General features: G+C 36.9%; 1 long non-coding RNA gene across 5 annotated transcripts in view; it reads right to left on the bottom strand.

The window, feature by feature from the left end:
• LOC125701535 (uncharacterized) overlaps window positions 1-25,247 on the bottom strand; it is a 156,519-nt gene that overhangs the window by 123,909 nt on the left and 7,363 nt on the right. The window lies entirely within an intron of this gene.

The raw sequence follows: 25,247 nt of genomic DNA, 5'->3' as shown, positions 1-25,247 counted from the left end.
CCTCACCTGGAGTACTGTGGCCAGGTGTGGAGTCCTCAGTACAGGACAGAATGAACCTGTTACAACACGTTCAGAGGAGGGCCACAAAAACGATTCAAGAGATGGAACACCTAACCTAAGAGGATAGTCTGAGAGAGGTGGGGCTGTTCAGACCGGAGGAGAGAAGGCTCCAGGGAGACCTGAGAGCAGCTTTTCAGTATCTGAAGGGAGGCTATAAGAAAGAAAGGGCTAGATTCTTTAGCAGAGTCTGCTGTTATAGGACAAGAGGAAATGCTTTCAAACTAAAAGAGGAGAGATTTAGACTGGACACAAGGAAATTATTTTTTATGATAAGGATGGTAGAACATGAAACAGATTGCCCAGAGAGGTGATGGAAGCCCTGTCTCTTGAGACATTCAAGGTTGGGCTGAATAGGGCTCTGAACAGCCTGATCCAGCTGTAGGTGTCTCTGTTCATTGCAGGGGAGTGGGACTAGATGACCTCTAAGGGACCCTTCCAATTCAAACGATTCTATGATTCTATGAAATGCAGTGAAAGATTTTCAATATCATCCAAGGGCTAGAGCACCCTCTGCATGATGAATGTCTGCAGCAGCTGGGTATATTCGATTTGAAGAGACAGTAGTGGGAGGACCTTATAGACCACTTCCAACACTGATGATTAAGCTGTTGAAAAGGCAAAGCTAAGTTCAAGAGGACACAATATAATGCATTTAACTGGAATGGGGTTCTGACAAGGTATGGGGAGAACTTTTTCTTAGTTTGAATAAAATTAAGCACTGGAGAAAGATGCCTAGAGAGGCTGTGGAATTCACCTTTTGAGGTTTTAAATACCTGATGGAACAAAGTCATGAGTAAATTGAATTTTGAATTCAGCGTTCTTTCTTTGAGCAGATGGTTGAACTACAGACCTCTTGAAGACCCTTTTCATGCACAAGATTGTGTAACTGCATGAAATCTAAGTTGAAAATGCTTTCCCAAAAGCTTTTCACTTGTTCAAGTCAGGGTGGGTTTGGATTTATATAAACGCTATGTATCCTTTTACAATTTCAAGCCTTTGCTCTCAGGCGCAGAAAACATACAGCATTTCAAAGGAAAGACAAACAGAATTGTTTTCTATGTATACAAAACAAGATTCATTGTTGGATACCATTAAGTTGTTTTGTCTGAAATGTTTGAAGGGGGGAATATGAGGTCTAAGTCGAAGTAAATTTTAGAAGACATCTGATTTTCAGACTCTTGCTGGTATACCACTGCTGATACCTAAGTTGCTGATAATCCATCATAACTACGGCAAAAGCTCAGCTGCCCATAATACCAGCTAGACACCACGTGATGAGAACTAGGCAAGTTGCCAAATAGTAGGTTTGTTTTTAGTGGGAATATCATGGTTTGGCAAATCAAGAAGTAGATCAGAATATACTCTATTTCATAATCTTTTCTCAATGCACTATGTATTTTAAGTGATTCTGTACAGAATGAATGATTTAATGTATTGGCCAGTTGTAAAAATTAAGCCTGGAGTCAGCTGTATTCTTACAGTTGTATTAAAAAGAAAAACACTACAATTTTCCTTTGAGATTCTCTTAAGATTTCCAAATATGTAGCACTTAGCTAAGAGATGAGTGATGATATCTAGCAAAATCAGTAGAAAATTATGACAATGCTACATCTAGAATTAAAAATAGAAATCACCACTAACAAAGCATAAAAAGGAAACAGAGTGTGTTTTGTCTTATTTTATAAAGCATGTAAGTGGAATATAAGGAAATATGGATCAGTCTTGGAAGCTACATGTTTCTGGGAGAAGAATGAATAACAAAGAAATTGAGATGTACAGGGATGTAACACAATCGGAAGTATCTCAGAAACTAAATACATATTTAAAGAAAAGCTAAAATATAATAGTCTACAGTGGTAGTGTCCCAGAAGAACTCTACCAGTAAGGTAGAGGGAAAGCAAGGGAAGATACTTCACTAAGTGTATCTGAATGATTAGCTATGACTTAGAGAGTGCTTCTACGTGATGCACAAAATTAATTTTATGTATGCAAGATCCTTTAGGAATTAAGAAACTGTGCACTCTAAACTTGATGGCATTTTCATTCCTGTACAGTTTCTGTAGAAGCCAAGAAAAAGGTAACCAGTTTGTAAAATGTTTGGAATGCGCAAAACTACAGCAAAAGAACCCAGATAGGTCAACAGATTTACATGCGTCAACTCTGTGGTCTGGAGCAGGAAATGGAGTACCTTATATTAGAAGTGGCATGTGAAAAACACTTACAGAGTCCTGAAGAGAGGAGTGAAAAATTGGTAAAACTGCCTCCAGTAAACCTGCCAGATTTCTACTGGGTTCAGGTTGCTGCAATGTTGATATGAAAAATATTCACCTCCAAATTTAATGAAGACTCAAATTTGTGCTCCATCAAGAAATTTGTTGTGTCCTTTGGAATTGCAGCCAATTAAAAAAAAAAAAAAAAAAAAGAGATATGTCATGACCTCCTATTCAGTTTCTATTTGAAATACAACTCGATAGAGTTCTGTTTATTCTCAGCAATATCTTACTTGTCCATTTCTAACTGAGTTCAGATAGAAGGATTGTGTCATGGTAGTGGTGTCCGCAGTCTTTCCTCACTTGATATTTCTAACCATTGACATTGATTTGTTCCTGCAGTTCAGGAGTTTTGGGGCAGAAGTAAATGATGGCATGCTTTGCCCCTGAGTAAATACTGCTCATGTAACCATCCACAGTACTGCAGTGACTAGCCAGACCACCATTTCCTGAGGCCCAGATAAAAATATTTCCTCTACCACAACGACCCTAGGGGAATAAAAAAGAAATAACAAAACAAAACTGAACTTTCCATGCAGACCTTTTATTTCAAACAGCCAGTGTTATATTTCTGCCAAGCTTAAAAGGTGTTTTTGATTATGTAGCTTTCAACTACCATGGAATTAATATAGAAAAACTTGTGTTCTTCAGGGAGCCCTGTCATACATCTGCAAAATAAGGTTCTTTTTATGTACCTACACATTAACATTGACATCCATTCCCTCATTTAGTTAATAACATTTGAATGTTGTTTCCTTTCATGTAGTAATTTTATTTTTTATTTTTAATTTTATTCCTAAACACTTGCTTTGGATGGAGGTAAAATTGGAAATTTTCAATATTTGTGCATCAAAACATAAACAAAACCAAAGAACTGTACCAATAATGGGATCATTTTTTTTTCTTATGGTTTTTGAAATCTAGGTCCAGTCTTTCCTAAAGAGCTTTGAAAAAAATACAGGGTGGAAAGCAGACGTCTTGATTTTGTCTTGATTTTGATTTGAGGGGAGAACTTTCTAATTTTTTTGATTCTTTCTTTCAGTGACTTCAAAGCTAACCTGCTGGGACTGGGATCTTGCATATCTTTAGGACCTTGGTTGCAACTATAAATAGTTGTGGTTGTTAATGTAGGTACGCTTGCTGGTGAATCTAGAGCATGTATTACATGTCCGTCAAGGAGTTGAATTCCAAAGAAGGAGAAATTAAAACTGCATTAGTAATGCTTAACTTTAACAGCCAGATAAAAGATATATGGTAGAGGAATGCAATCCAGTGTTCACTAGCTACTTGAATTTCTTTAATAAAGCTGACAAACTCATGAATATTAAAATGAGTCCTGGGTTATATGTCATGATGTAAGGTGTTCCTCTTGCACAGCAAACGGTGTTCACGCAGTTAATAAAAAGAAGAAGAGGAGAAAGAGAGGTTTAGACCACAGAGGAAAGGTCAACTTATTAGAGGGTGCAGTGGATTTTTTTTTGCTTTACTGAAAAAAATTCAGCAAATTAAATAATTGAGTTAAAGGTGATAATTTTTTCTTTTGAGAAAGCCAATCCTTTGTAATTTGTCTTGTAATTAACATACGAATATACTTAACATTCTGAGATAGAAGATGCAGATTTACAGATGGAAATAAAATTAAACTTTTCAAAAAGATCTGGGATAAAATACCTGGAACAATCTCTGAAAATAGAATAAAATACATAATTTATTACAATTATATTTTTAATTACTGAAATTATTTAATTAATAAGATTATTTTTTCAGAGTATTTTTACAAGTGAAACTTGCTAAAGAGCAGTAAAAGATAATTTTGAAGAATATACTTTCCGAGAAACTTGGAAAAACATCAGGGAGAAGAAACTTGTAACATATTTTTAATCAGTTGTATGCATTCAGATGAAGAAATACAAGTTCTGAATGGCAGCATGAGCAATATTAAAATGTATTTTATTTCCAACTTGAATCCTGACACAGTCTCTAGCATATATTACCTTTCTCTCTCCCCAGATTTGCCTTGAAAAGAAGATATTTTGCACTGTTTTTTGAAAAATATCATTTTTGATCAATTAGGTCAGAAGCAGCTTCTGTATTTCTGAAACAAGTCTACCAAAAAAAAAAAAAAAAAAAAAAAAGCATCTTAGAGGTACTAGATTATCCCTTTAATGCCTCCATTAATATTAAATAATCCTGCAAGTATACCATCTCGGTTTTGGAAAATATATTAATTGGGTGTATGTCAGGAATAAAATCCAGGAACTCAACTTTTAATATTTCTTAAATCAAAAGCTTCTTGTTCTTAACAGCTAACCCATTTAGATATTCCCTCACTCTCCACCTTCCAAAAAACCAGCTCCTCCAGCTGAATGCTGCACTCCAGTGCTGTCTGTAATACAGTTAATTCACCAGTTACAGAAGTGAAATGCGCTGCAGCCATCTACATTTGTACTCATCCTAGTGTCAGAGTTACTTCCACAAACGGTAAAAAAAAACAACAAAACAAAACAATTTTTTTTAATGCTCAGAACCATGTTCATTACAAAGTACCTCTTGAAATTGCCACTAAATGCCCAGTTTTCTTTGTGGCTATGGCTTAATGCACCTTTCAAAATCAAAGGGAGATTCCAAACATGCTGTTTTTTTTTTTTTTTGTTTGTTTGTTTGTTTGTTTCTGATATATACTTCCTTGTAAATCACAAATATCCCACTAAAGGTAACGATAGAAATGCAAGTAAATTCTGTCCCTTTTCGTATAGATAATTCATAGTTCCTTCGGTTGATAATGCGTGTTTCAGACATTGCTGACTGATAATGATCTATGTACTGATAAAGTAAGAAGCACATAACACTACGAAGTAAATCTCTTAAGAGCCAAAACCTGCAGACAACTTCGCTTACATGCACTCCTATGAATTGGCCCATTGAAATCAATGAAATGACTTGTGCATAAATTTAAGCATATGAAAAAGTATTTGAAGGTAGGAGATTTAGCTCTTAATTATTTTAGGTTGCTGAAGGAAACAAAAGCCACAGTTTTACCCAGAACAGGTGACAGATCTTCTTAGAAAGGTAACATGGAAGAGGCATAAGGGGAGAGTGTATAAGCAGCCTTAACTAGGAATACGTGAGCACACTGATACTGCTGTAGAGGATCCATCTGGGAAATGACTGATCTAGGTAATTATATTGCAAAATCTTTAGAGGAGACATCCCATACGAATTTTAGAAAATACGGATCAGGTACTCAAGATAGCTGCCAGATGCATAATTCACTCTGAATAATTTGTTAGACAAATCTCACCTCCATTTTCTATTTGTGAATTGTACAAGAGCGGTTTATGATTTTCTTAGATTTATTATTCAGAATTATTCCCTGAATGAAAGTGTATCATTTATCAGCAGTTCACTGCGGGAGCTTGATATTCAAAATTTGGCATTCAATATTGCTACGTTGGTTAGTCGGAGCAGAAGACGTTGCATGTTGTGGTGTTTTTGTTTTTTTTTTTTCTAAGTGAAAGTAAGTCAGAGTCAGGTTTTCTGTTGTAAATCATTGTTTTTCAGAATTCAGAATTCACTTTCTATTCCCACTTTGCAGTAATCACAAGGCATCTCACAAACATTCTGGCTAAAAGCACAGTTGTTCAAAATTAAAATGTCATTATTTCCATGGAATTATTTTGTCCTATTTTGTCTCTATTTATGTCCCATAGTGTCTCTACATTCAAATATAACAAGAAGGTTTATCATAAGATATATCATAATTTAAAAAAAAAATACAACTAATAGAGATAATTTTGTCCAGCTGCATAGTCCCCCAGCTGGGATATCATTGAATGTCCCATGCCTTATTCATCAGCCCTAATACATTAGGAACAAAACTTACAAAAAGTGACACTACTGAAGAGTTGGAGCTTTAGCTGTCTAAAATCCATGAGAGGAACATTAGAGAAAGAAGAGTATCATTTATATTTTGTGAGTTTTTTTACTTGTAAGATTAAAAAATAGAAGAAATTACTATTTTGGTTCTGCTGCTGAGGAACTATTTCCTACATCACAGAACGAAACTGTATGTGTCTCCCTTGTTTCTGAAAAATCTAATAATAAATAGAACATTGTAGAAACGTGGTAAAAGGATAGATAACGTCTTGAAATTGTTCCTAACTCCTATTTTTCTTCAAGAAGACAAGAACAGCTAAAGAATTGGAAGTGAGATATATAAAGAAATTACAGTTCACTTAACACAAGCAATATTTAGTAATTTCTTAGCCCTGGCTTGCAGTCAGTCATCTTAACCATCTGCTTAGAACTGAACTTTTTCTTCTGTGTAGTTGAACTATATCAACAGAAACAATTTCTTCAGGGAGAGTAAATGTACCGCTATGTACGGTTTGATGAAAGACTGAATCTTTGTATTCTTGGAAAGTAAGTCTTCCAGTAACAAGGAGCTAACGTTTGAACACGTCAAAGCAAGCCTTTCAGAACAGGAGATAAGAGCACTTGAATGATTCTTACAAAGCAGTAGCCAGTCCAAAAGAAAATGTTGCATATGGTAATTTATTCTGGGAGTTATATTTCCCTCGGCCTTGACAAGAACTTTGCCATGACTCAGTAAGTTGGGTTTAGATCTCACTTTTCTTTGGAAGATTTGGTTCTCAAATACAGACCAATCTTACAAACAGACGTTTTATTCATATAGACAATGCTACTGGTGTAGACAGGGGGAAGATAATGGCCAGATCGATATTAAAAATGGCTGGTAATATAACATCAATCTGAGATGGGGTGTTTATTCACTGTGCTGCAGAAACCTTAATATTTAAGCACCTATATTAATATAAAAGCACTGTTATTAATAAAAATTCTTTTGCTTTTTGAATTAGCAAGAAACATACGATCAGAAAGCCTTTATTCCTGATATAAGCTACAGCTGCACTGGAGGGGATAACTACACTAATGCAGTGTCGCTGTCTCAGCATGTGGCCTGTTCAAAGTCACTGTTTGCATGGACATTCTACCATATGGAATTACCGTGATTTTATTCCAAAAACTGTAGTACTTAGCGTTCCCCAAAATTTCCTAAAGTGAGAATACAGCACAAATGTCTTTGCATTCTCCTTTTCTCCTTTCAAAAAAGAAAAAGGAAAAGGCTTATCTCTCTTACTAGGAATCCCACCCTCCCACAGTTAGAAATATAAATTGAGTTATTTTTAAGGATTAAAAAATCAACATGTACAAGTAAAATGACCCCTTCCCTTTTATATAGAGTTACTATTATTTTGTAAAATCTCATATTTTGGGGAACCTACCTCCTCATTTTCAAATACTTGAGAACTGTCCACGCTGGAAACATCCTTTTGCCCCTGAAAGGATGACTAAATCTTCCTCCCAGGGATGCCCCACAATTGCCTCCTGGGCTGGATGTGTCTCTGCACCCAGTGAATGTGTATGAGCAGAAAACACGCTACTGTAGCACTTGCACCATACTGTGGGCCTGAACACATCAGGCATTCTTAGGTGGTGTTGATACATAAGTAGGTGGTTAGACCCTGCCAGGCATGTTTGGGCAGCCTGACCACAGACAGCATGCAAGGCCCTGGCATGGGTTGCCTGCCAGCACAATGCACCCTTGTCTGCTCCTGGGAATGTGTTTTGAGCAAGTGAGGTAGGCATACGTCTGGAAATCTGAGCAAGGCAAGCTGTTCCGGTTCGTGTTAAGAGGAAAAAGGAAATGAATAAACATTATAAGTCTTCGTTAGCACTGTGAGAGTGAAGCACATTCTCTCATGCACAAAAAAAAAAGTAAAAGAAATAAAAGGTAAATAAGACTAAAAGGAATTTTTGAGAGCAAGAAACCCATGAAAACTGCTGGAAAGATGCAGTTGTACATAAACAGAGCAGGCTACTTCAAGAGACTTTGCAAGTTGCATGCACAGAGTTCCTAACAAAACAGCATTCTGAGAAGATATCAGTTTACCAAACCTGAGTCTTTTCCTCAGAATGGATAAATATTGCTGTATTTAAGATCTTATTTCACAGTCGCACAGGATGGCTGAGGCAGGCAAGGCCCTCTGGGTCCCTCTGGTCCAAGCCCTGCTCCAGCAGGGCCATCCAGAGCAGGGTGCCCCAACCCATGGCCAAGCAGCTGTTGCAGATCCCTGAGGAGGGAGATTCCACGATTTAATGAATACTTCTCTTGCACATCTTGAGGCTTGTTTTATTTTTAATGTTTTATTTTTAATGTTTTATTTTATTTACTGCTGAAGAAAAAGAAGCCTTGAAAGTCTGAGGTACATCTCCCTGAACCTGGGTTTAGGCAGAGTAATAATACTGTGGCAGCTTTGGAATCTCAGGGCTTTTATGCCAGCCTGAGCCTGCAAAAGCAGCAGCACTAGGCTGGGATTTGGTAGTCACTGTATTCCTTCCCATGTGACTGGGGATGGATGCATATCCCAATTATGGAACATCACATGTTTGGGTTTCTAAAATGAGGTTTTGATATTCTAGCTTGTAGGAAATTGCAGAATATTTTATTTTATAATTAAGGTGGAAGGAAATACCATATCAGAATACTGTAAGTCCATGCAGATAAGAAAATTTGTTTTGGAGAGTTCTAGTCTAGCTTTGCAGTTTTCATAGATAAATTATTAACTGCATAGAAAAAAATATTCCTATTCCAGAGAAATAGCAAGTATAGAAGGATATATAATTTATTGACTCCTATATGCACAGTAATAATAGTTGAAATGATGTGGAGTGGAACTTCTGATGGGGCTTTGGTATAGCTAATGAGATCATTCAGTTGGAGGAAGAGGTCTATCCTACAGATGATACAGTGTTGCAGCTTAACCCAGTACCCAGTAGGCAGCTTAGCACCACACAACTGATTGCTCACTTCCCCCCAGGTAGGACTGGGAAGAGAATAGGAAAAAAAAAGCAACCAAAAACCAAACAAGTAGAACTGGTGGATTGAGATCAAAAAAAAAAAAAAAAAAAAAAAAAAAAAAAGGAAAGGAAGATAAAAATAATAGAAATAATAGTTATGATGGTTATATACATATATATATCCAGATGCCCCACCCTTGGAGGCCCCATCCCTGGAGACATTCAAGGCCAGGCTGGATGTGGCTTTGGGCAGCCTGGTTTGGTGGTTGGTGAGCCTGCACATAGCAGGGGGTTGAAACCAGATGATCATTGTGGTCCTTTTCAACCCAGGCCATTCTATGATTCTATGATGACATATTTACAAAACAACTGATGTACAGTGTGATTGCTCACCACCTGCCAAACAATGCCCTGCCATTCTTCAAGCAGCATCTTTCTCCTCTATGTGGTCATATGGAAAATTAAAGCAGATGATGGAACAGCTTAAGAATAAAATGACTGAAGTGACAGATATAGCAAGTTAGACCAGAAGACTCCAGTGAAGGAGATAATAGTGATAATATATACAATATATTGAAAAAATAAAAAAGACAACATTGTTATAGAATATGCATACTAGCATACAGAAATGCTATACTAGGTTTGGTTATTTGAAGTGTCATATATAATACAAGGAAGGTTGTTATTCTGTTCTTTTTGAGTCTTCTTCCAGAGAGCTGCCTTTAGTTAGGGCTACAACATTACTCAGAAGATAGAGACAAATTAGAAAGACTAAAGAGAAGAGCATTAAAAAAAAAAAAAAAAAAGAAAAAAAAAAAAAGAAAGAAAAGGTGTTGAAAATAAGGCTGAGAAGGATAGCTTAAGAGACAGGGCTATGTTCTGTCCAGAGAACAGAAACGAAAAGGGACTAAAATAGTTCTCCGTAACTGCATAAAGGAGTGTTGCAAAGAAGATAAAACTAATTATTCTCATTATTCAATGAGAGCAAAACAAGAAGGAATGGATTTATTTTTTTTTCTGCTACATATATAATATGGTTACTATTACAAAAAACTACAAGCGAAGAAATGGTTAGGTCATAAGCAAACTATCAAATGGTTTTCCAAAATCACCTCCTCTGCAGGAATTTAAGACAATACATATATCAATCTATCAGCAATAGTCTAAGCTTAATGAATTCAATCCTGATACAATCTATGAGGGAAGGAAAAGAAAAAGACTGAGCTAAATGACCTGCATGGCACGTGTTTGCTGGTAAGTAGTTCTAGGAATCTTTGACCTCGTGTAGTACAATGAGAAGTTTATTTGCTATTGTTAATTTTCCCCTATCCACGATCCCTGTCTTCATCTGAAAGAGCAAATGTAGACACATGTCTTCCAGATTTCAGTTACTGCTGATGTACCTTATACATTTGGAGATGTTATGCATTTAGTGTTAGCTGGAAACAGAAGCTCTCATACCTTTCATCTGCAGGGATACTCTTGGGTCCAGGCAGCAGATGGTTGTGCCCAACACCTTTCTGTGGTGTGCTGCAGGTTAAGGGCAAGGTTTTGTTTGGTCTTTGTTTTGAAAGCCCTTTCAAACCTTCATCACCATGCTTTCTATTAACTAGTAAAAGCACAATTTACATGCCAAACCTGTGTGTGCTCTGCTTGAAGTAGACCAGTTGCTGAAGTAAATCTCTTCCATGAACACAGCCCTATGCTAACTGCTCACTCGATATTCTTTATGTAGCTGAGGATGTTAAAACTCCTGATAAAAACACTGCACATCAGCATCTGCAAAATGAGTGTTAGGATGAGTATAAAAATTAAGAACCCCTATAGCTTATATTAATGATGTACTTTTCCAATTAACGTATGAAATTCCCAATTTATGAATGCAAATCAGCTTAATATTTAAGCCAAAATTCTAAGGTACAGACACACAATTAAACAGGGGGTGGAGCGGGTTATTTTTCTTTTCTGTTGTCTACTGCACTGAAATAGTAAGTGTTCTCAAACCACTGCTTAATGACATAGACTGGAAATGAAGTAGCTGAACAAACCCTCTGTACGGACATCTTTTGCCAACAACCATTCCAGTGCCAGCAATAAATTCCCAGACTAAACAGTTTAAATTTGGCATTCTCATTTGTGATGCTGTACTTATGCTATACTCACAAGATTGATTCATTGAAGTATTCTAGCAAGTGAATTATTAGAAATATGAAATTCTGGATGACAACCATATGTCTACAGCAAATTAATTTGATATTTGAACAGAACATCATTCTTATCAAGAGGAATTTGTGGTGGTTTGAACCATAATAGCTGCAGTTAGGGTCAGTCAGGTTTCCATTCTAATTCCTACTTTCACAAGACTAAATCCAATGCCAATTGGAACTCGACAATGAGCTCTCAGATATGATGAGACTTTTTTTTTAGTAACTAATGGAAATAATATATATATATATTTAGTAACTAATGGAAATGATGTATATATATTTGCATTCAATTTTCATGTTTTTTTCCATAAAGTTCACCTGATCCAAAAAATAAAAAAGAAAAAATGCTCTTGTATAACTGTTTTCAATTTAAATTGGAATTTGTTCAAGAACTAGTCCAGAATGGTTTAGGTATTCTGACAAAGAAAAAGGAATAAGTATGAATGTTTAGAAATGGACTGCAAAACAAAACAAATAGAAAAAGCTTCACAAGCATTTTTAAATGTGGACTTAATATGCATGTGTAGCAGCTGGATTGACACAATGGACCCTAACGGCTCCTTCAGGTTCCTTTCATACTGTGTTATTCACTCTGCAGTCAGAGTAGCAAAAACAATTTTTTGGGGAAAAAGCCTGTATTTTTGCAAACAGCTGCATTTAGACAATGACACAAGCGATGCTATCATATGACTGTCCTAGCAGAAAAGTGCTCTTGTTTAGCTGAAGTATTTAGTATCTGGATATAAGGTGGTGCATGGGTTAGAACGAGATGTAACACAGAACAATATTTGGGCCAGGGCTGTGAGACCTTTGGCTGACAGATTCCATAACCAAAAATAATGCATGTCAGTCCTTTATTTCCTCACCTGTCAGTTTATAAAGACCACTCAAATTTAAAAAATGTTGCTTATTTTACTAAGCTCATTTTCTGTTTGAAATAATGAAAGATGTTTTGGATTTATTGAGCAATTTTACCTGATTTATGAAAACCACTTTTGTCCACTCTACTCTTTTCTATTACAAGTAAGTGTACTATACTGGGAATACTGAGTGAATGCCCTCGAGGAAGACCACGTGACTGCAATTATTTATGAATTAACATGTCACAGATTTGAAGCTTTGAGACAAACACATTTCCCAGCTGCACATTTGTGACTTCTGAGTTTGTAAATGGAACAGATGAAATAATGACTTGCTCTTCCTCTCTATCAGTTATTTTACTTGCTGGATTTGTAAAGACAGGTAGGAATACTTATGTAGATATTTACCAGTCACAGAGTGTAAATTAAACATGCCATTCCTTTATCAACTGTGATAATAAATACTTGATGCTAGATGATATTTCCTTACTAGTGATACTATCATTGTTTTAATACCTCATTTGCCTTTAGAGATGCAAAAATTATTTCTGAATGCTAATGCTACTTAAAGTCACAAAGCAGGAGTACAACTAAAGAGTGAACTGCTTTAAAAAGCACAGCAACATGTGCTAAGCTCTTGCTTTAACTGGATTTGTGCTTTAGGAACCAAACAGTAATTTGACTGATATTATTAGATACATATTTGCTTGGTTTGTCCTGCAAACTTAAAAGTCAAGCTGAAATCAAACTCAGATGTCTTAATCGATAGCACAAACATAAAGGCAAGAAATATATGTAGAATACATATGGCTTTGCTGTCAGATATGAACAAGTGTAGCTGATACACATACGTACATGTATTTGTTAGCTGTCTATGTAAATTGAGATGACAGCCCATTTTCAAGCATGACCTGTGATAAACAAATGCATATAAATAAACAATAAACCAAGATAACACTAAAATAACATCAATTAAAACAATTACAACAACTTCTAGTCATCATGAAGTATTGTTTCAGTTCCATCTTAAAACAGGAAAGGCTCCCAATTGTTCTTAAATCAACTGGTAACTGATTCCACATTTGTGAAGACTTGAAACAAAAAGCTTTTCATCCCTAGTTTGTATTCATTCTAGGACATGGTGGTTCCACAGTCTGAAGAGAGTGTAATGTATAAGCTGCTCTAAGTGAATGTTAACAGGTTGAAACAGTGGACAGTGATTGACACAGTACTCTAATTGCTATTTTATATAAATATTTTAAAAGTAAAACTTTGCAAGGAAAAGAAGTCATATTTAAAGTTAACGTGACTGGTAAGTTGGAAGTTTAATTCAGATCTACAGAATTTTGCATAGGATTTGATATTGTGCTTACATGTGTAAATAAAGAAAAAAAAAAAACAACCAGAAAAAAGGCTTGGAATTCTGATAACCAGACTGCTATTAAGCACAATACTAAAATGCCCTCTTCATTCACATTAGCAAACAACAGATTATATAAGAACTTAAAGGTGGAATTCGTATATATATAAAACTATATTTATAATACACTCATTTGCTATCTGTTATTTACACATATAAATAAATCCTAAAAAATTCTTTTCTTCAGTACCATTTATTTTGCAGGAACTGATTTTCATGCTCTCCCTAGATTAAGTCCCTAGTATTCTGGAGAACTGGTTGGATGATGACATCAAAAGGGACAACAGATTGGAAGCTATTTAATGACAGGAGGAACATTTAAATCACACTATTTAAAAGTTGTTTTACTGCCATTAGCACTTCTGGGACTTCAATTCCTGACAAATACATGAGAAAAAGGCTCAATCAGCCTTTTAGGAAACGGCTCTGAATATTGCCAGTTGCAAAGTTCTCTAGAAAACTTTCATGAGAAAGGGGGGAAGCTATCAAGATTTGCTGTTGCCAAAGTTAAAAATAAAACAAAGATGAAAGTGCGAAAGCTTGGTGGCTGTTATTTCTTTAGAAATCACAAAGGCACATAAAGAACAGAGCAAAACGAAGTAATTTTTACCTTTTCCTAGTCTTTTATAAAGGTCAGATTCAGGGCTGCACTGCCACTGAACACCAGAAAAGGAATATTCTGAAAATAGAGAAAAGAAGGGTGGCATGTCTGGAAAGGCGAGATCTCTGGGTGAGAAAGGCGTTTTGGAAAAGAGCCGGTCGCCCACAAAGTACTCCAAAATAAAGTAATCAAAGCTGTGCCTGAGGTAAGTCATAACTTCTGCAGGCAAGCAGTAGGGAAGTCCCATGTCTGCACTGTTGGTGTCCATAAGTGGGGTGGGCATGATAATACATGCTGACTCTCAATATGCATGTGGGGAGCAGCACACAGAAACTTATCTTGCCCCTGTCTCCTGCATCAGATTGGTGATCACAGTTTCTTACTGCTCACCATTAGCCACTTTCTTCAGATCAAAGGGAGAATCGTAAAAAATGAGTTTTAAAGAACGGATTGCTCAGGTCACAGAATCACAGAATCACAGACCTCAAGAGATTATTGAGTTAAATCCCCCTGCCAAAGATACTCCACAACCTCTCTGGGCAACCCGTTCCAGTGCTCCGTCACCTTTACAATAAAGAAGTGCTTCTGCATGCTAATATGGAATTTCCTATGTTCACATTTTAGACCATTACTACTTGTCCTACCTAGAAGAGTCTGGCCTCACCCATTTGCTTCCATTTAGAATTAATTGGATCCCCACTCAGCCTTCTGTTCCCCAGCCTGAACAGACCCAGGTTATGCAGCCTTTCCTCCTACAGGAGATGCTCCAGTGTCTTTGTGGCTCTCTGCTCAACTCCTTCTAGGACATCCCTGTTTTTTTGAACTGGGGACCTGAGAACTGGAGACAGGTTTCTAAATGTGGTCTCACCAGGGCAGAGTCGAGAGAGAAGAAATACCCGTGCATAAATTTATGACACTGGAGACTGCAAACCCACTGGACCAAAGAGCTGCAAATTGAAGAAGAGGACAGTAGGTCATGGCTAATACTTTCATAGAGATGGCTCACTTTCCAATCAGACTGAGCTCTACCTCCCATGCTGCTGTCTACCACAATGCACTTTTATTCTGATTTCATGCTAGGGCTGTGGATTTTGAAATTGAATGCCTTGTCTTCCTAACAGGTGAACCACGATATTTTAACTTCCTCAGCACCTGCAAAGGAACAGAAAGCAACTGTCCTAGAAGGCAAGCAATTTGGTCAGTTCAGCTGCCTGCAGTAGCTAATGGAGTCACATTTTATCCTCACCATTATGCACTTCATGTCTTATATAAATATAATGTGTCTTTCTCTATGAATGCAAATAAATCTTTGGAGGGAAGAATATCAACATAAAAAATTAGTTTCAGATAAAATAAAATTCTTGAGGTGTGCTAGAGAGGCTTTGAATTGGACATTAGGAAGAATTTCTTCAAGGAGAATGTGGTCAAACATTGATATTAGTTGCCCAGGGAAGTTGTGGAATCCCCACCCCTGCAGGTATTTAAGAGCTGCGTGAATATTACACTAAGGGACATGGTTTGTGATGGGACTCAGCTGGTAAGGCTGATGGTTGGACTTGGTTATCCTGAAGGTCTTTTCCATTCCTGATTATCTTATGATTCTGTGATAAGAGGGAGTCTGTGAGCAAAGTAATTATATTCAGTCTGCAAGCTCTGTAGATAAGCAACATCAAAGAACTGTTAGTTGGAATCTACTTACCTGGTTATATTATCCCTCAGTAGTTGCCCTAAGAATCCTAAAGTCCTACAGACCAAAGTTATTTTAAAAATGACGTAAAATGAAAATGATCAGTCAATAAAGAGTTGCACAATAATGACAAAATTTGACCAAATGACAAAATGGCCAAATTTTGAACCCTGTAAGCAAAGTTATGTACCTTTAATCTTTACAGTGACAGAAAAATCATCTTTTCTTAAAGCAGGAATCAGATGAATGGTGTTGCATCATCACATCACCTAACTGAGTTGCAAATTACTGGAGAGCATTTTACAGTAAGATGGTAGCTGCTTGTTAATTCCATTAAAAAACAGGATAGCTCTGTAGCAAGCTGACATACTGCTGTAGCATTATAACTTTACAACATGGTCAGTCAGTAATTTATCGCCAATGCATTTCCAATGCATTTCCATTTCTGCTTCTTGGGGTCTTTATTGTTCACACAGTTTCTTCCCTAGTACTGTCTTATCATTGCTGATAGAAACCAGATTGTTGTGATACTCTGTCCGAATAAATCTGGTAATTCTTCTCTTAATTAAAACAGTCATTCCTCACAAAAGAAGAAGGTGGAAACTGAGAAGAATTTTCTGAAGTCTAAATTGTTTCTTTTCACTCATACAAAAGGAACATGGCTTCTTGTTATTGAAAAACTATGCATATATCCCATTTTACATTTAACAACTCAGAACTCAATACAAATAAAACTTACTTTCAGTAACAGCAGACTAACCTTGAATTTTTATCTGAATTCTCTAGTCAAGGTATCCCAAAAGCAAACAATATGTCTTTTTAAAGCCTTACAACAGGAAAGTATGGAAAGGATATGTTCAGAGGCAAATGAAATTTTAACACCATCTAGGCACTTCTAACCATGAAACTAAGGCAAGTAGCACCCTTAGTAACTGCCTATGTTAGTCAAAAGGGTTTGATTATTTTTCCAGGTGAAATGATTATTATCTTTGAACAGTGCCTTGATTCTGTAAGTGAGAATGAAAGATACCAACTTCTCAAAGGCAAGAAGAGACTACTGGACTACACGGCAGTCAGAGAAGGCTACAACTAGAAACTCAAGTAGAGCAATAACTAAAATTAGTTGCGTGAAATCATATGAATGCACAGCTAACTTGGAAAAAAAGTAAAGGATATATCATGGAAGATGTGAGATGGAAATGTAGACTGTAGTAGCCTTGATGGCTTAGGTTTGAGTCAGTAGAAAGAATCAGCTTGATTAATAGAAAACAGCAGAGATGGAAATAAACTCCAAGCTGTCACCTGATGCCATCAGGTATTTACTGGATAAAACCAAGTATTGTTAGGTCAAACTATCTGCAGCATAAGCTAGGGTTCTGATACATTTATTTTTATGGCTCTACTTAATATCAAGTATTAAAAAGGTGAGTGTCTGCTAGGACAGTATTTCTCTAAAACTCCTGCTATAAGAGAAAAGTGTAAATCCCGAAGCAGGTAAGCTGGGCCTGCCTTCATGGGATACGAAGCTCTATCACTTATTACAGAGGAAGCTGAGGGAAACAAAGTGTCTATATACCTCTGATACGCATGGGTGACAGGTCTTGGTTTTTGTAGAGAAAAGTATCTTTAATGATACTGCAGATTTCTAAGAAGAAAAATATATCTTAATGATGGAAGTGTTTCTGGAACTACTTTATGGAGTCAAAGTGATCACACTTTCATGAATCTAAGGAAAGATACTCCATAGAAAGGGAATGAGTTAGTAATAAAAGTGTGTCTAATCAGTTACTGATCTATAATTCCAGAAGGGTAGAAAACAGTAAAGTAAGAAGTTGCAGAGAACTACAGGCTCTCCAGGTAGCTTCTTAACTGTAGTGACACTGGCAATCACATAATGAGGACACAGGGGCAGAAGAGTTTGAAATAACAGAATAAAATGTCTGGTGAAGGCAGTAACTTCCCTTGTTCATCTACTTGCAAGTTGTGGCTTTTATTTTTTGCTAGTTTCCTACCTTTCAAATCATAACGCATACAGAAAGACAAGGCTTAAACACATTATTTGACTGATGTTTTTCAATTCCTCTGCCAACTAACTTGCTATGGCAGATAATGGTCTGCCTGAAAAAGTACTTTTTCAGTCTTCCAAAAGGAGCCACAGTGAAATTGAGAGAGGTCAAAAGAAGTCAGCTGCCATTTTCACTCCCATTTTTTATGGAAATGGGCAACAGATTGGTGAAGACATTGTGAAGGCTCTAAGGCAATCACTCTTTCAATTTGTCCAATATTAGTTTCAATAAGAACCGAGAGCAGAAACAATTGCCAGCAGTCCCTAGTTGATTTGTTAAGACTCACTCTTGTCCACTTCAAATCACCTTTGACATTTACAAGCTCAACTTTGCAAACAACATTTGAGTATTATTATTTTATCTGATGCTTCTATTATACCTATGCTTAAGCTACCATAATGCTAAAAGTGATGCATTGATATCAAGAACACCACTGTTTTTTATACCTCCTCTTTGTGGAAAACAAGAAAGCTTTTGTTCTTGTACATAAAGCCAGTACTCCCAGAATTATTCATGCAAGAAATAGTATTTTGAGAAAATTTACAGGTACATATCTAATATGAATTTGAAAAATGGAGATGTTTATAATAAGACAACCATGTTGGTAGAAAATTTTGTAGTTTTCTCTGAAAGTAATGCCTCCTATTTTTTTTCCGTGGAAACAATAAGAGATACAAAGAGCATAATAACACTATTTGATAGAGACAATTCTCAGCTACAAAACAGCACTTTTCAACATAGTTACCACCGTTAGCTATGTGTTTTCGCCAGTGATGGACATGTGCTTTTGTACTACACTCATTAAAACCTGCATGGCTATCTGGAATGTGGCTAACATTACTGTCACCACTGATGAAACACACTGTGCTCACATTCATTGTTCAGCAAGCATTGATGAATGTCAGTGGGCACAGTTTCTTCTGCACTGACACACCTTTGCTTCATATGCACTTCCATGTCAGATGCCACCATGTCAGACTGCCCCTCTGCTGCCATCTGCCACATGACAACAAAATGTAATGGAATTTGGCAGGAGGGTTCAACATCTACTGCCATCCAACCAACATCCGCCTCTGACATTGTGAGCCATTATAATAAAATAGGAAGTGTTACTTTTGGAGCAGCCCTTACAACTTTTCCCAGCACTTGCATTCCTATATAAAAACTATCTCCATAGAGCTTACAGAGTATAATAAGCAAAGAAATGTTAATAGAGAGAATTTTTTTCACTCTGGTTTGTCCTCTTTGCAACACGCAACAGCTTGCATGTGACTTTCAAAGGCAGACTCATGGAAGCAGAAAGAAAGATAAACCTGTGCAAAACTAGGTAGTTATGGTATTGACAAATATTCCTGGATGGTCAGTGTGATTCAGTATAATTCTGGTGCATGAGATTTTGAAGCTGGAAGGAATGTCTTCTGGGTCAAACTGTTTGTATGATGGTGACCAAGACAGAGAAAAATATCAGTGTAGGATGGGTGCTATTTGGTAACTGGTGCAGATTCTTAAAGATGCCACTTTGCCTGAAGCAAAAAATGTGAATTTCATTTACTGTCAATGAAAATGACAATCAATTGAACGTAAATTACGGAAGAGTAGAACAGGCAGTGCTGTGGACCACATTTAAGGAGAACTGAACTGCTATACATGTTTGTTAATATACAATATGTCTACAGTAGATTCTGCGTTGGAATGCAGAGATAGCTAGAGTGGTTTCAGCTCAGTGGGACCCCAGGCAAGCTACAGCATAGATCATTCTAAGTGTGATGAAAGGAAAAGAAATACATGCAAGGAAAGAATTTTAGTATTTTCCTGAAAGTTTGTACAGAACACTGGAAAAGCTCCTCTGTGAGGGGAAACTTGATTAACTTAACTGGAGTTAAGCCAGATGCAGCAACATTTATAAAGCATCTATAAGGAAATTCTGGATACAGCACTTAGTTTATTAAATCTTATGTGCCTTGAAAATACCTAATAATGATAATAACAATAATGCATCTTTGAATTGATTTAGGGGATTTTTGTATGTGTACATTTAAAGGAGTATTCAAAAGTTTCTTCAAATATTGTAATGTAAAGTGTAAATCAGTGTGAATTTGCAGAACTAATAGCAATAAAAAGGTGGAGATGTTTTAAAAAATACACCATCAAATACACTGTGTATGTAAGGCTTCTCTCATTGGCTGCAAGTAAACTACAAAAATTCCTTTTGACTGCACTGTGGAAGGATGAATCCCATTAGCACCTTGATATTTGCTCCCACTTTCCATTTACTTTTCACTTGTGACTTTAAAATATAAGTGACAATGAAGTATTGTCTCTATGGTATATAAGTGGGAGCTTATTTCCTGCATTTACTCTGGTTTTCTTAGGGGAAAGGGGATTTACAGTTAATAACAAATCCCATTCCACATTTGGATTATTCCTGTGTACAGTAAAAACTCCTTGAATTTCAAATAATGCCAATTTCCATCTCTTCAGTTGAAGCTGTAGGGAATGTGGTGCATGCTTTTTATCTTAGAACTATAAGTGCTGTGGCAAAGGACTCAGCCATAAGTAATCCCACATGTCATCAAGGCTGGCAACAAGCAAACACTCATGGAAAGGCCCTAGTTCCCTAATCTTCACAGACCCATCACATTGCAAAGACATTCTCCACAGTAGGTGAGTTGCAGTGACATGCTGAAGTCATAGCAGGTACTGCCATCCTTTGTGTTGCTGTATGGAAATAGCACAGAAATCTCCACCATCCTCAGCTATTACCAGTAATGGATGGACATATGGAGAATGATTACTAAGCCTGTCTTTAACAGTATTTTATCAACTGGCAGCAATTTGTGAAAGAACTGAAGAAAGAGTATTAACTCACACCCCAATATTACATGATCAGACAAATGCAAAGAAACACAGACTTTTGATTTTTAAGAAGATGTTTCTTTTAAAAGCTTTTTAAATAAAGGAAAATGAACAAGAAGAATATTTTGAAACTACAACAAGCAAATTTCTTTAAAGCTATAATGAGCTTGGATAGCAGCAGAAGAAATGTTTAGTTTGTCTGCTATTATATTCCCTCTCTTTAATGGTTTTGCCAGCTTTCTTTCTGGGACATCCATTATTATACTAATATTCATTTAATCCTACTACAACTAATTATATATCCCCTTTAACGAGTTTCTTACTCTGTACCAACAGAATTATATCTAACGAAACACAGCAGTATTGAAGACTCAAATGATGGCAGTCCCTCTCCCTGCAAAATTATAACTGGTACAGATCACACACATAACGTTACAGTGACAACATCTAGAGAGTGGGGAGTGGGAACAGCATGATAATGATATTCAAACAGGAACCCAGCACCCCCTCAACCTTGGAACGATTAATAACTTCAGCTGGAACAATTGACAGAGGGGAAATGAATCATTCCCTTTGACAAGAACAAAACTATATTAAAATGTAATAGTTTATTAAACAACTGACTTCAGAAGTTAAATTACTAAATTGGATCTCCATGGGTTTTAAGAAGTACTGTCTGATCACAATAATGGATTGCCTACAAACTTTTATCTTAGCCATCGCCTCCAGAGTTGCTGTATTTAATTATTTAAACATTGTATTAATGAAACATGTTTTACTGGTACGAAAACTACTTTTATCACCACACATGAAAGACAAAAATATATGTGGTTTACACTACACAAATGCATTTGCATCCCCTTTGCACACAGTAAAAACACTCTCTTTCCAGATGCTCTGCCTGAAAGGATTTGCGGAACTAATTTAATCTCTACCATTGCTCTTGATCCTGACTTGATTTTTCTTAAAACAAAACAAAACAAAACAAAACCAAAACAAACAAACAAACAAACAAACAAAACAGTTAAAACATTGTAGTGCACCTGTTGTGATGCATTTTGACCCCCTGTAATTTCGATTTATGTCACATGAGAACACGTCACTGGAGCACTGGATTGCATCATGCACAAAAACCCTAGAAGTGTTGAAAATTGATGCCACATTGGATTTTGTAGTAGATATCCATAAATATGATACACAGAAGCAAGAGGGCTACGTAAAGTTCTAAAAAATAAAAAGGAGGAAGAAAACAGGCATGGGATGAGTGAGCTCATGCAGAACCATCCTGATTCCATGTGCCCTTTGGGGTCTGATATCCTCTGCTTGGACAGATATTGCTGATATCCTCTTGGATAACCAAGACCTCTGCTACTTGAATTACAGGGAATTTACTGGCAATAGCAGATTGTCACCATTTATTTTTTGTGGAGCAACCACAAGGGGGGAGTAAGATTCATATTTAAGTGGGTTCAGATGTTTGCTGACATTAGGTAGAACACTGTGAAGTAAGAAAACTTGGAAAAAATCCATGTTGCATGGGTATAGAGTGTAGAGATGAATGCTTCTGCTCAAAGTAAGAGTCTCTCTCCTTCCACTTGAAACCTCCTTCTCAGGTTTTTTTCTGGTCCTATCTTCCCCAGCTGCCATCCTGCTTTTCTTCTTGACCAACTGTCCCAAGAGGGATAAAAGCACTTGGCAAAATGCTCTGGAGCATAGGAATGACCAAAACTTAGGTACTTAAATGAAAAATGCAGAAATGTACAAAATGCTAATCCTATGAGCTTACAGTTAAGCAACTTTGAGAGCCCTTAAGAAGAGAGACTTGGCTTGGAAACCTGCAGAACTCACTGAATAATCATTTATAGTGGAAGGAGTTTTCAAATACACTGCAGAATCCTATGCAGAATAATGCAATGGTGCTTTTTGTCTTCAAAATGCACAAAGTACATTTTTCAGTCTTACAGCAAGGAGACAGTTGGAGACAATAACCCTTCTCTGCCTTACAATTGTATTGCAAAGACTAATGATGACAAAGTTCTGCAAAAAATGTTTAAAAGAGTATTTTAAAATGTTAGAAATGCTAAAAAGTCATTCCTTAGTCTCTTGAGCAGTATATTGAAAATCCAACTGCTGTTACATGGCTTTAGAGCCAGAAAAGAATATGCAAACAAACAAACAAACAAACAAAAAGAACAACTTTAAAAACAAAACAAAACAAAACAAAACATCACTAATCTCAAAAAAATATCTCATTTTCTTAGAGAAGAAATAACAAACACATGATCTGAGTTCTGCTTGGTGCTAGTAAGGCTTCCAGTAATGTATTATGTCTGCTTTTTGACCACTGACCTTAAAAACAAATGTGGATGAATTGGAGAGCAAGGGTCAACAGAGAACAATGAAAATGATTGGAAAATAAGACCTGTGAAAGAAGGATGAAGGCAATGTAGTTATTCTGCCTAAAAGTAAAGAAAACTGTGAGAGAACTGATAGCAGCTGAGAGAGATGTAAAAGAATGAGAATAATCTGTATGACAAGCCCAATGTGGATAGGACAAGAAGTAATAGCCTTGAATCACAGCAAGAGGGATTCAGGTTAGATGTAAAAAAAAAAACCCTGTAATTGTGGTAAAAGCTAAGCACTTGAGAAGAATGCTTACCTCACCTGGTGAGACTGCGGGATCTCTACTACTGGGAGATTCTGAGAACAAGTCTGGCAGATATATGTCAGACAAGCTCAGTGTCCTGACTTTTACTTGGACTAACTGATGAAGAGAGTCCTGCTTCACCTGATTTTAGGTTTTATCATCTAGTTTGTATCAACAGCGAAAAGTAATTAGTTTGTGTGAGAGCTAGAGACTTCATGCACGGAAGCCATTAATGAAGAGCAAACTTGAAAAATCTTCCAAAAAAATTCATCTGTGTTTCAACATGGGAAGGCAATAGCCAACAGCTGAAGGAATCTTGGTCTACCGACAGGAAGACAACCAGGAAATGAATTTCTCCCTGGAAATTTTCCTCTGTGGTAGCCAAGCCTTCAGAATGACTTTACCAGAATTGTTCTCCCTCCACTCACAAATAACTGTTGGAAAAGAGCTCTCTGCAGACTACACAGATGGTAGAAGGGTCAGGATGATGGTGAATTCATGCTCCCGGAGGAGTTTGAACCCTCAAAGGAGGTAGTTCTGTCCTATTTTTTTCTGTATGGAAAAGTGTCCCATCTTAAGTTGGACAAGTAGGTGGTTTTGGGGGATTGTGTCAATAATGGCAGGGAAACACTTACATGATGAAAATGATGGAATAATCCTATGACAAATTAGTTATTGAAAGTCCACCCTGCAGTCTATGCTCTGAACCTGGTGACAAAAGGCTGAGGCTACATTACAAGTGGCAGAACAGAATGCTGACACACAAATAAGACATGCAGGATTGGACTCTTTTAAACTGATATGAACTGTTGCCTGAAAGATAAGCAGTGACTTGAGTTCTTTTGCAGGATGAAGCTGAGGCTATAGGACTGGAAAGGAGCCATGAGAAAGAGAGCATGTAGAGCTTATGGATCACCAGAAGTCATCTGGGACTCAGTTTTAGTCCCATGCACCTGCCACATGTATTAGCTCATGCTAAGACTCATATTCTCCTCGTAAGACTGTTATGATTTGTTTAGGAAATCAGAGAAGCCAAGCTACTGTGTCCTTGACTGTAGGAAGTCTCCCATAGTGTAACCAGTTGGTCTAGGATCACTGAATTGACTGCTCATGCAACACACAGGTAGCTTGTGCACTGGGAGTGGTTGTTTATCTAGGATATTCAGATGGTAGCTCATTGCTCTAACTGAATTGTGAATACCTGGAAATATTGAGCAAATGATAAGTTCCACGAGTTCTGCTTGCATATACAGTGGCCCTGTAGAACTGCCTTTGGCAGCAGCTGACATCAGTGCAGTATTTCTTTGATGCTATTCTATTGAAATGCACAAAATGATGTTCCTTGATCACATGAGAAACTGGTGCTAAAAGATTCCCATCTCCAGCTCTTTATTTTACCTGCATAATCAGTACTGGGAACCAAGGAGTTTGGTTTCTGCTTTACCTTGGAGTCCTTCTCATAACTATTTCTCTCTTTTCCTCTTTTCTTAATTCTCTTGCTCTTTCACTGAAACAAAACCAGTCAGTTTTAGCAAAAAAAAATAGAACCCCCGCTTTTCCTGGTAGAAAACACCACACTGGGTTGTGGCTGCATGTGAAGGAGCAGAATTGGCTTGAATTCCTTGTAGTATAATAAATTGGGAAGGCTTCTTCTTCTGAAATCATTCAGAGCACTTGGGTCCTGTTTGACA

This window comes from Lagopus muta, chromosome 1 (assembly GCF_023343835.1).
Source record: "Lagopus muta isolate bLagMut1 chromosome 1, bLagMut1 primary, whole genome shotgun sequence".
NCBI lineage: Eukaryota > Metazoa > Chordata > Aves > Galliformes > Phasianidae > Lagopus > Lagopus muta.
This window is presented reverse-complemented; position numbering and strand designations above follow the sequence as displayed.